Source organism: Ascaphus truei, chromosome 1 (assembly GCF_040206685.1).
Source record: "Ascaphus truei isolate aAscTru1 chromosome 1, aAscTru1.hap1, whole genome shotgun sequence".
Classification (NCBI taxonomy): domain Eukaryota; kingdom Metazoa; phylum Chordata; class Amphibia; order Anura; family Ascaphidae; genus Ascaphus; species Ascaphus truei.
The window spans coordinates 343,654,185-343,662,565 of record NC_134483.1 but is presented as its reverse complement, the minus strand read 5'-3'; the positions used below and the strand labels follow the sequence as shown (position 1 = coordinate 343,662,565).

General features: G+C 39.9%; 1 long non-coding RNA gene across 1 annotated transcript in view; it reads left to right on the top strand.

Annotated features, from left to right (window-relative positions):
* Positions 1-5,888, top strand: part of LOC142499277 (uncharacterized) — a 43,805-nt gene extending 37,917 nt beyond the window's left edge. The window contains exon 3 of the long non-coding RNA XR_012802643.1: positions 5,708-5,888. This is a non-coding gene — a long non-coding RNA (uncharacterized LOC142499277). The remainder of the gene's footprint in view (positions 1-5,707) is intronic.
* The last annotated feature ends 2,493 nt before the right edge of the window (positions 5,889-8,381 follow it).

The window sequence follows — 8,381 nt, the reverse complement described above, 5'->3', positions numbered from 1 at the left end:
TTGCAGACCTGTCTAAGACATGCAAATGAACATACAGTAATATATCCATTTGATATATGCTTTACTGTGGAGGGTTTTTGTCACTTTTTTTTACCCACCATAACCTTAATAATGTATGGTATATACATTTGGCTGCAGCCAAAACATCCATTTGTACTACTACCAAAGAGAATATATACAAAATTCTATTTCATTGGTACCTGTCCCCGAGAAGGCTGCGCTGGATCTTCCCTGACCAGCCAGATATGTGTTGGAGAGGGTGTGGTCAGGGTGGAGATCTGACACATATACTATGGACCTGCCCGAGGGTCCAGATTTTCTGGAATATGATCCGCTCTATGGCGGAGGAAATAGCGAGAGAGGAGATCCCTCTGGACCCCCTGGTGTTCCTACTAGCGAAACCAACTGACTCAGCCCCAGCTTCTACGAGAAAACTAATCTCACACTTGCTCACAGCAGCTCGCTGCTCGCTAACGGCCAATTGGAAACAAATAAAAACCCCGTCCAAAAAGATGGTTCTCCGCCGAACAAACGAGGTTAAATCGATGGAATACTTGACGGCCCTCCTGAACCAGAGCCTAGACCGGTTTAACAAGGTCTGGGACTTATGGCCCTACAATTAAGATTAAAACACTCGCATCTCCAGATCATTGCGCCTTCCCCCCCCTCCTACCCTACCCCCCCCCTCTTCACCCTTTTCTTTTTCTCTTTCTCTATCTGCTCCACCCTATCCTCATATTTCTTCTTTAAAATAAGGAGGAGTTACTGTTTATTCCTGCAAAGCTTCCTTGTCTAGGTTTTGTAAGATTGCCTGCCTTAATGTATGTACAAACGGTTGTAAACACAACTCATGTAAATTTATTGGATTGTTGCCTGTAACCCTCCATGAAAACCAATAAAACTGTTTGTTAAAAAAAAATAATGTATGGTATATACATATACAGTTGTGTGAAAAAGAAAGTACATCCTCTTTGAATCCTATGGTTTTACATATCAGGACATAATAACAATCATCTGTTCCTTAGCAGGTCTTAAAATTAGGTAAATACAATCTCGGATAAACAACAACACATGACATATTACACCGTGTCATGATTTATTTAACAAAAATAAAGCCAAAATGGAGAAGCCATGTGTGAAAAACTAAATATACCTTATGATTCAATATCTTGTAGAACCACCTATAGCAGCAATAACTTGAAGTAATTGTTTTCTGTATGACTTTATCAGTCTCTCACATCGTTGTGGAGGAATTTTGGCCCACTCTTCTTTACAACGTTGCTTCAGTTCATTGAGGTTTGTGGGCATCTGTTTATGCACAGCTACTTAAGGTCCAGCCACAGCATTTCAATCGGGTTGAGGTCTGGACTTTGATTGGACCATTGCAACACCTTGATTCTTTTCTTTTTCAGCCATTCTGTTATAGATTTTCTGGTGTGCTTGAGATCATTGTCCTGTTGCATGACCCAATTTCGGCCAAGCTTTAGCTGTCAGGCAGATGGCCTCACATTTGACTCTAGAATACTTTGATATACAGAGGAGTTCATGGTTGACTCAATGACTGCAAGGTTCCCATGTCCTGTGGCTGCAAAACAAGCCCAAATCATCACCCCTCCACCACCGTGCTTGACAGTTGGTATGAGGTGTTTGTGCTGACATGCTGTGTTTGGTTTTTGCCAAATGTGGCGCTGTGCATTATGGCCAAACATCTCCACTTTGGTCTCGTCTGTCCAAAGGACATTGTTCCAGAAGTCTTGTGGTTTGTTCAGATGCAACTTTGCAAACCTAAGCCGTGCTGCCATGTTCTTTTTAGAGAGAAGGGGCTTTCTCCTGGCAACCCTCACAAACACACCATACTTGTTCAGTGTTTTTGTAATTGTACTGTCATAAACTTTAACATTTAACATGCTAACTGAGGCCTGTAGAGTCTGAGATGTAACTCTTGGTTTTTTTTGCAATTTCTCTGAGCATTGCATGGTCTGACCTTGGGTTGAATTTGCTGGGACGTCCACTCCTGGGAAGATTGGCAACTGTCTTGAATGTTTTCCACTTTTGAATAATCTTTCTCACTGTAGAATGATGGACTTTAAAGTTGTTTGGAAATGGCCTTATAACTCTTCCCAGATTGATGGGTAGCAACAATTGCTTCTCTAAGATCATTGCTGATGTCTTTCCTCCTTGGCATTGTGTTAACACACACCTGAATGCTCCAGACCAGCAAACTGCTAAAACTTCGGCTTTTATAGAGGTGGGCACACTTGCTGGTGATCAATTAATCAAGGGCATTTGATTAGCAGCACCTGTCTGCTACTTAGCATCTTAATTCCTATGGAAGCAGTAAGGGTGTACTTAGTTTTTCACACATAGCTTCTCCATTTTGGCTTTATTTTTGTTAAATAAATCATGACACGGTGTAATATGTCATGTATTGTTGTTCATCTGAGGTGGTATTTACCTAATTTTAAGACCTGCTAAGGAACAGATAATTGTTATTATGTCCTGATATGTAAAACCATAGAATTCAAAGAGGGTGTACTTTCTTTTTCACATAACTGTGTGTATATATATATATATATATATACAGGCATACCCCGCATTAACGTACGCAATGGGACCGGAGCATGTATGTAAAGCGAAAATGTACTTAAAGTGAAGCACTACCTTTTCCCCACTTATCGATGCATGTACTGTACTGCAATCGTCATATACGTGCAGAACTGATGTAAATAACGTATGTGTAACAGGCTCTATAGTCTCCCTGCTTGCGCACAGCTTCGGTACAGGTAGGGAGCCGGTATTGCTGTTCAGGACGTGCTGACAGGCGCATGCGCGAGCTGCCGTTTGCCTATTGAGCGAGATGTACTTACTCGCGAGTGTACTTAAAGTGAGTGTCCTTAAACCGGGGTATGCCTGTATATATATATATATATATATATATATATATATATATATATATATATATATATATATATATATATATATATATATATATATATATATATATATATATATATATATATATATATATATATATATATATATATATATACATACATATATACATACATATATATACACATACACACGTGTCTGATTTCACTTATGTAGACATTGTGTAAAACTGACCTTCTGTGGCTGAAACGTGCCAAATTACAAATGAGGTTGTGGTGTGGGACGAGTGTCCCCCAAACATAGTAAACATTTTGTCTGCATTAAATAAAAAATGAATGCTAATTGGGGCTGTGAGTAGGGATCAGGAGGCTGCAGTCACCAAAACCTGCACCAAGTCAGGGATATCCTGCCTGCTGTGGGATACGGCTGAAGATGTGTTAACCCTTTCACTGAAAAGCACTGCATCAGAACAGTGAACGGGCCATAGTAATAATACTATCGTATTAGTCCAGTTGCGATAGTGCAGAATAAATTAGTTCTTCAGTATTAGGTGATACCTTTTTTATTGGACTAACAATTTATGTCATAGGACAAGCTTTCGAGAGTTCTCCTCTCTTCTTCAGGTCAAGCAATACATATAATATCTTAGAACACCGAAAGAGAGACGGTTGCATGAATACAAATTTATGCAACTGTTCGGGACACAGCAGTGGCCTAAACCGAGACCGAAGTTTTATGAGTCACTACTGACACGAGAGAATTCTCTTCCCATGAGTGCTAAAGGCCATGTCTATACATACTGCGCTATATGTATGCACACACAGCTGTCTCCTTCACATACAAATACTCTATGTAATTCCATCCCTATATACCAATAGGGACCGCATAGTATCTACACACACTTTTAGTAATGCAACACCCTCTCACATTTCCACACCTACCCACACCATTGATATACACTCCCACTCCACACACACCTTTTGTAAAGCGCTGTATACACTGTGGGCTCTTTATTTATTTATATTTACATACTTACAAACTTACATACACACATACTTACACACCCACACACTCACATTCAGGGACTATTTACCACTTCAAGTCATAAATCGCACACTATACAGGGGGGAGGATTGGGCTCTAGTCACATTCCAAGATGCACTGTTTTTGAGTAAACCCCTTGCCTGCTTTATTCAATGTAACATCGCCGGCAGAAGAGATCAGTTTATCTCGAAAGCTCGCACAAATAAAAGCATTTCGTTAGCCACAGAACAGTATCGTCTATTAATTTCTGATTATATATATATAAATATATATATATATATTTATATATATATATATGTAAGATACATATGTCCATGTCATCTGGTATAAAAAGCTTTGCCCAGTTGATTATAAGTTGAGTATACTCCTTTTAATGCTGTATCTTTTTTTTTTTTTTTATTATTAATAATATTAAAGATAAAATAACAGACCGATTGCATGAATTATAACACGAATTTATATGAAGAACTGAAACACACACACACACACACACACACACACACACACACACACACACACACACACACACACACACACACACACACACACACACATCCTTTCATCTCCAGGCGGCTGCCTCTTTCATCTCTGCGCTCTCCTCCTTCCCCTCCTTTTTTTTTTTTTTCTTCTTAGGCCCCCTTTGTGTGACTAAATTTGGAAGAAAAAAAAAAATCCATGGAGCCTGAGTAGGGTTATTTTTTTCTATCCCCACGTGTTCTCTGCGTTCCCAGCTGAGCAGCGAAAGGGGTTTTCTTCCGGGTAAAGGAGACAGAAGAGGAGATCAAAGGGGTTGAAGTTGGATCTGAAATGTGGATTGAAAAAAAAAAAAAGAAGCAAGACTGGACAGATTCCAACAATAAAAAGCAAAGAAAGCCAACCCCATAGCAGAGAGAAAGGGAGGGTGTAGGAAAAGGCTGTAGCAACTGGAGGAGAGATGAAGGGGAAGCCAAGTCTAGGCTTTTAACTAATAACCAGACAGCCGATGCACACAGTGGCTGAAATGTGCTGCCCCACTTAAAGGACCATTGCCTTTACAACATAACGATAAATACATTGCCCCCCAAGATTCAAGGGAATGCGATGCTGGCCTCTCTCTGCTGTTTAAAAATCCCGCTTCCCGCGGGCAAATAGAAAGCCGTAAGGGATGACATCGCGGCTTCCTATTGGCCCGCGGGGCGAAACAAATAGACATTTTCTGTGGCCAGTTCCAATGTCAGTATCGCGGGAAGCAGGGGGTCCCCTGAGATTAAAATAACGTGGTTGAGACTCTGCTTCCCTCCTAGTAAAAAAATAAATAAGCCAAGAGGTATAGCAACTTTAAGACCAAAGTTGAACAAGTCACAGGTTTGACTGCTTGGAGCAACAGAGGGGTCTGCAAAACCCCTTGGTGCTCAAGGAGTTAAATCTGCCTTAGTGTTGTGGTTATTGATGAAACATTTTTAATTCTTTATTCGCACTGTTTTGTAAAAAGAAATAAATCCACAGAGCGAACAAAGAATTGGCACTGCTGTTCTCTTGTGAAGCATACAGAGGTTGTTGTTGCCATGGCCGAAACATAATGCAACTCAATAATAATAATTAAAAAAATGCAAAAAAGACAAGTGAAAACACAGCAAAGATAAATATTAATAAAACAAACGAGATATGTTGATTTTGAACCTGTGCTTTATGCTGCCACTGTTATTCTTGACCTGTTTGTGCTTCTCTACGGATCTGTGATATTAACCCTTTAGTGCAAAAGGCCCACTGCAGTTTTATTTCTGTATTGCAGTCTCCTGCGGCAGTGAAGAGGTTAAAAACGGGGTTTCCAAACCAATCCTCACCCACACCAGGAATTAGGAATAACCAATAGTTGAGAAGTGATGTTGCCAGGAAGTCCAATGTACCACAACAGCTCAACCCCCTGTGCTTGGGGTCCAAAGAACCAAAGAATCACATTGCGTTATAAGCAGATCACGTTATAAAAAATGTACAATTGTATGCACTGTACAATAAAAACATTTAAGATACCAATAATCCTGTTGTAAAGTTTTCATAAATACGAAAATTGGGAGCCACGCTTGCACCGCGCTAAAAGCGGATTCGCGTTGTAACGGATCGCGTTATAACGGGGTTGAGCTGTACTTTCTTAATCACAGACCTACATGTTCACTGCCGTTAAAAAAAGGCTTATACTGTATGTATGACTCACAATTAGCATGTAAACAGTATATACATTATTCATCTCAAAACTGTTGTTCAGTTGGACGATATATTATATCTAAAACATATATATATATTTTTTTGTTGTTGTATATTTTTCCGTAGTAGGAACAGTGGCTGCTATTTTCTTGCAATGGAAATTGCTGTTTTACTGTTTATTAATAATAATAATAATAATAGTAATAATATATTATGATTTCCATGTGTATTGTAAATATGAAAGAAAAGGAAACACAGTGCCAATTTGTCTACCATTTATAGGAACCAATGGTCTATGGGGTAGATCCACAGAACTCTGTTAATTTTGACCCTTATAACGTAACGTTCCCGAAATAGGTAACGGATGTTTTTAAAAAAAATGTTTTAAACGGGGATCATCAAAGCTAATGAGATGCAGAAGTAACATCTGTTACCTGGATGAATGGGGATTGTCATAGCGTGCAGACGCGTTAAATAATACACTGCACGTGCGCATTGGGAAAGAGGGTTACTAGGGAACGTTAGTTAGTGACGTGTTATGTATTAACGTGACCTTAATACCACGCCCATGAGCATGTTACAATTTTAAATGGAAAAAAAGCTTGCCTAGCAGCAAACCTCTGCCATTTTCGACTGCTACACAGCAGAGATGGCTCACCAACCTTCTACCTCCCCTGCTGGGGCTGCTCCTGCTGTATGCAGAATCAGGCAAAACATGGAATGATGAGGAGCTGGAGACCCTCATAGAAGGGGTGGCTTCTAACCATTCATAATGAATAGGGTTGCCAGGAGGCTTCTACAAAAATACTGGACACATTGGTGAAAGGTGCGACGTGCTCGACACACGCACACGCGCAACTTTTACTTAACTGTTTTCTTGTTATTGTTAATACGGGAAAAAACATTACAATGCAATCTGTTTATTTTAATATTTTCAACAAAAGACAAAAATACCCAATGCTACATCCTATGTGACAAAAGGCCTGGGGGGGGGGGGGGTTAAATATTGTATACCAAAAAGAACTGGATGGAGCTCTAACCTTTCCCAATGAGTGCTCAGTGAATCAAACACGTGATTATAATGAATCTTATAGGATATCATGCAATTCTAATAGTCACACTCTATAAGTGAATATAAAATAATATAAGTGAGTGAAACAATAGAATTGTGAAATAAATTAAAGGCAAACCAACTTCTCTCAACCCTATAGCATAGACTGTTTCAGAAATCTAGACACATACAGCTTTCCATATCTCAGGGGAGCGAAGATGCCATGCAAAATAAGAAAAAAAAAATATATATAGTGCAGATGAGTTATACACAGTGAAAAATATAATAAAATAGAGGGCTCCCGAATATCTACTCACAATGGAGCAGGTATAGAGAGCAATATACCAGCCAGTACTTGTGCTATTCCTGGATGGTGTCAGTAGTGCAGCAATGAAAAAGCAATGATGGTGTGTCAGCCAGTACTTGTCATAGCACTGGTAGAAAGTCTCAGCAGTCCAGTGATAACTCCGGGGGGTGGGGGGGGTACGTCCTGCCTGCTCTGCCCCACTGCCGGACCTTCCGATCATCAGGCTATAAGTTCAAGTTCTAGTCTCTCCGTATGTGTGTGCAGTAAAAATAAGAGTGGCAAGTGCAGCAACTCTTATTTTTTACTGCACACACATACGGAGAGACTAGAACTTGAACTTATAGCCTGCTTATCGGAAGGCAGCCCAAGCAGACGATCCATACCGCAAGACATTGCGAGTGAGCTGCGAGCTGAGCTAACCGGAGGAGGAGCGCCTGTGAACGGAGAGGACAGAGTGGAGGGGCGCACGGCGCGCGGACATCATATCCGGTACACTGAGTCTTCAGGTCCTGCGTACACAGTGGGAGAGGCACTAAATCCACACCAGAAGCTCCGCTGGATCCTCGCTGCAAGTGTTGGGGTTTGAGATTTCACCTCATAAATGCTGTTCTAGATCTGTATGTGAATGCGCATTTTATATCATTTTTCTGTCCTACATAAATTGATAAACTTTAATACACTAGGAGTGCGCCTGTTTTCTTTTTGTTTTTTTTTCCCCCCAGGTATCCTTGAGGGATTGGTGATAATTATAACCAGGCTGCAAAGACTCTGAAGGACAGTGTACTGGGACTGGATGTTTATTTGTATTGTATTTTTGTATTTTTATCATTTATATAATTTCAATTTTTGTTATATATATATTTTTAATGTTTAATTAGTATTTACTTTTTCATTAGATAGTCTTTT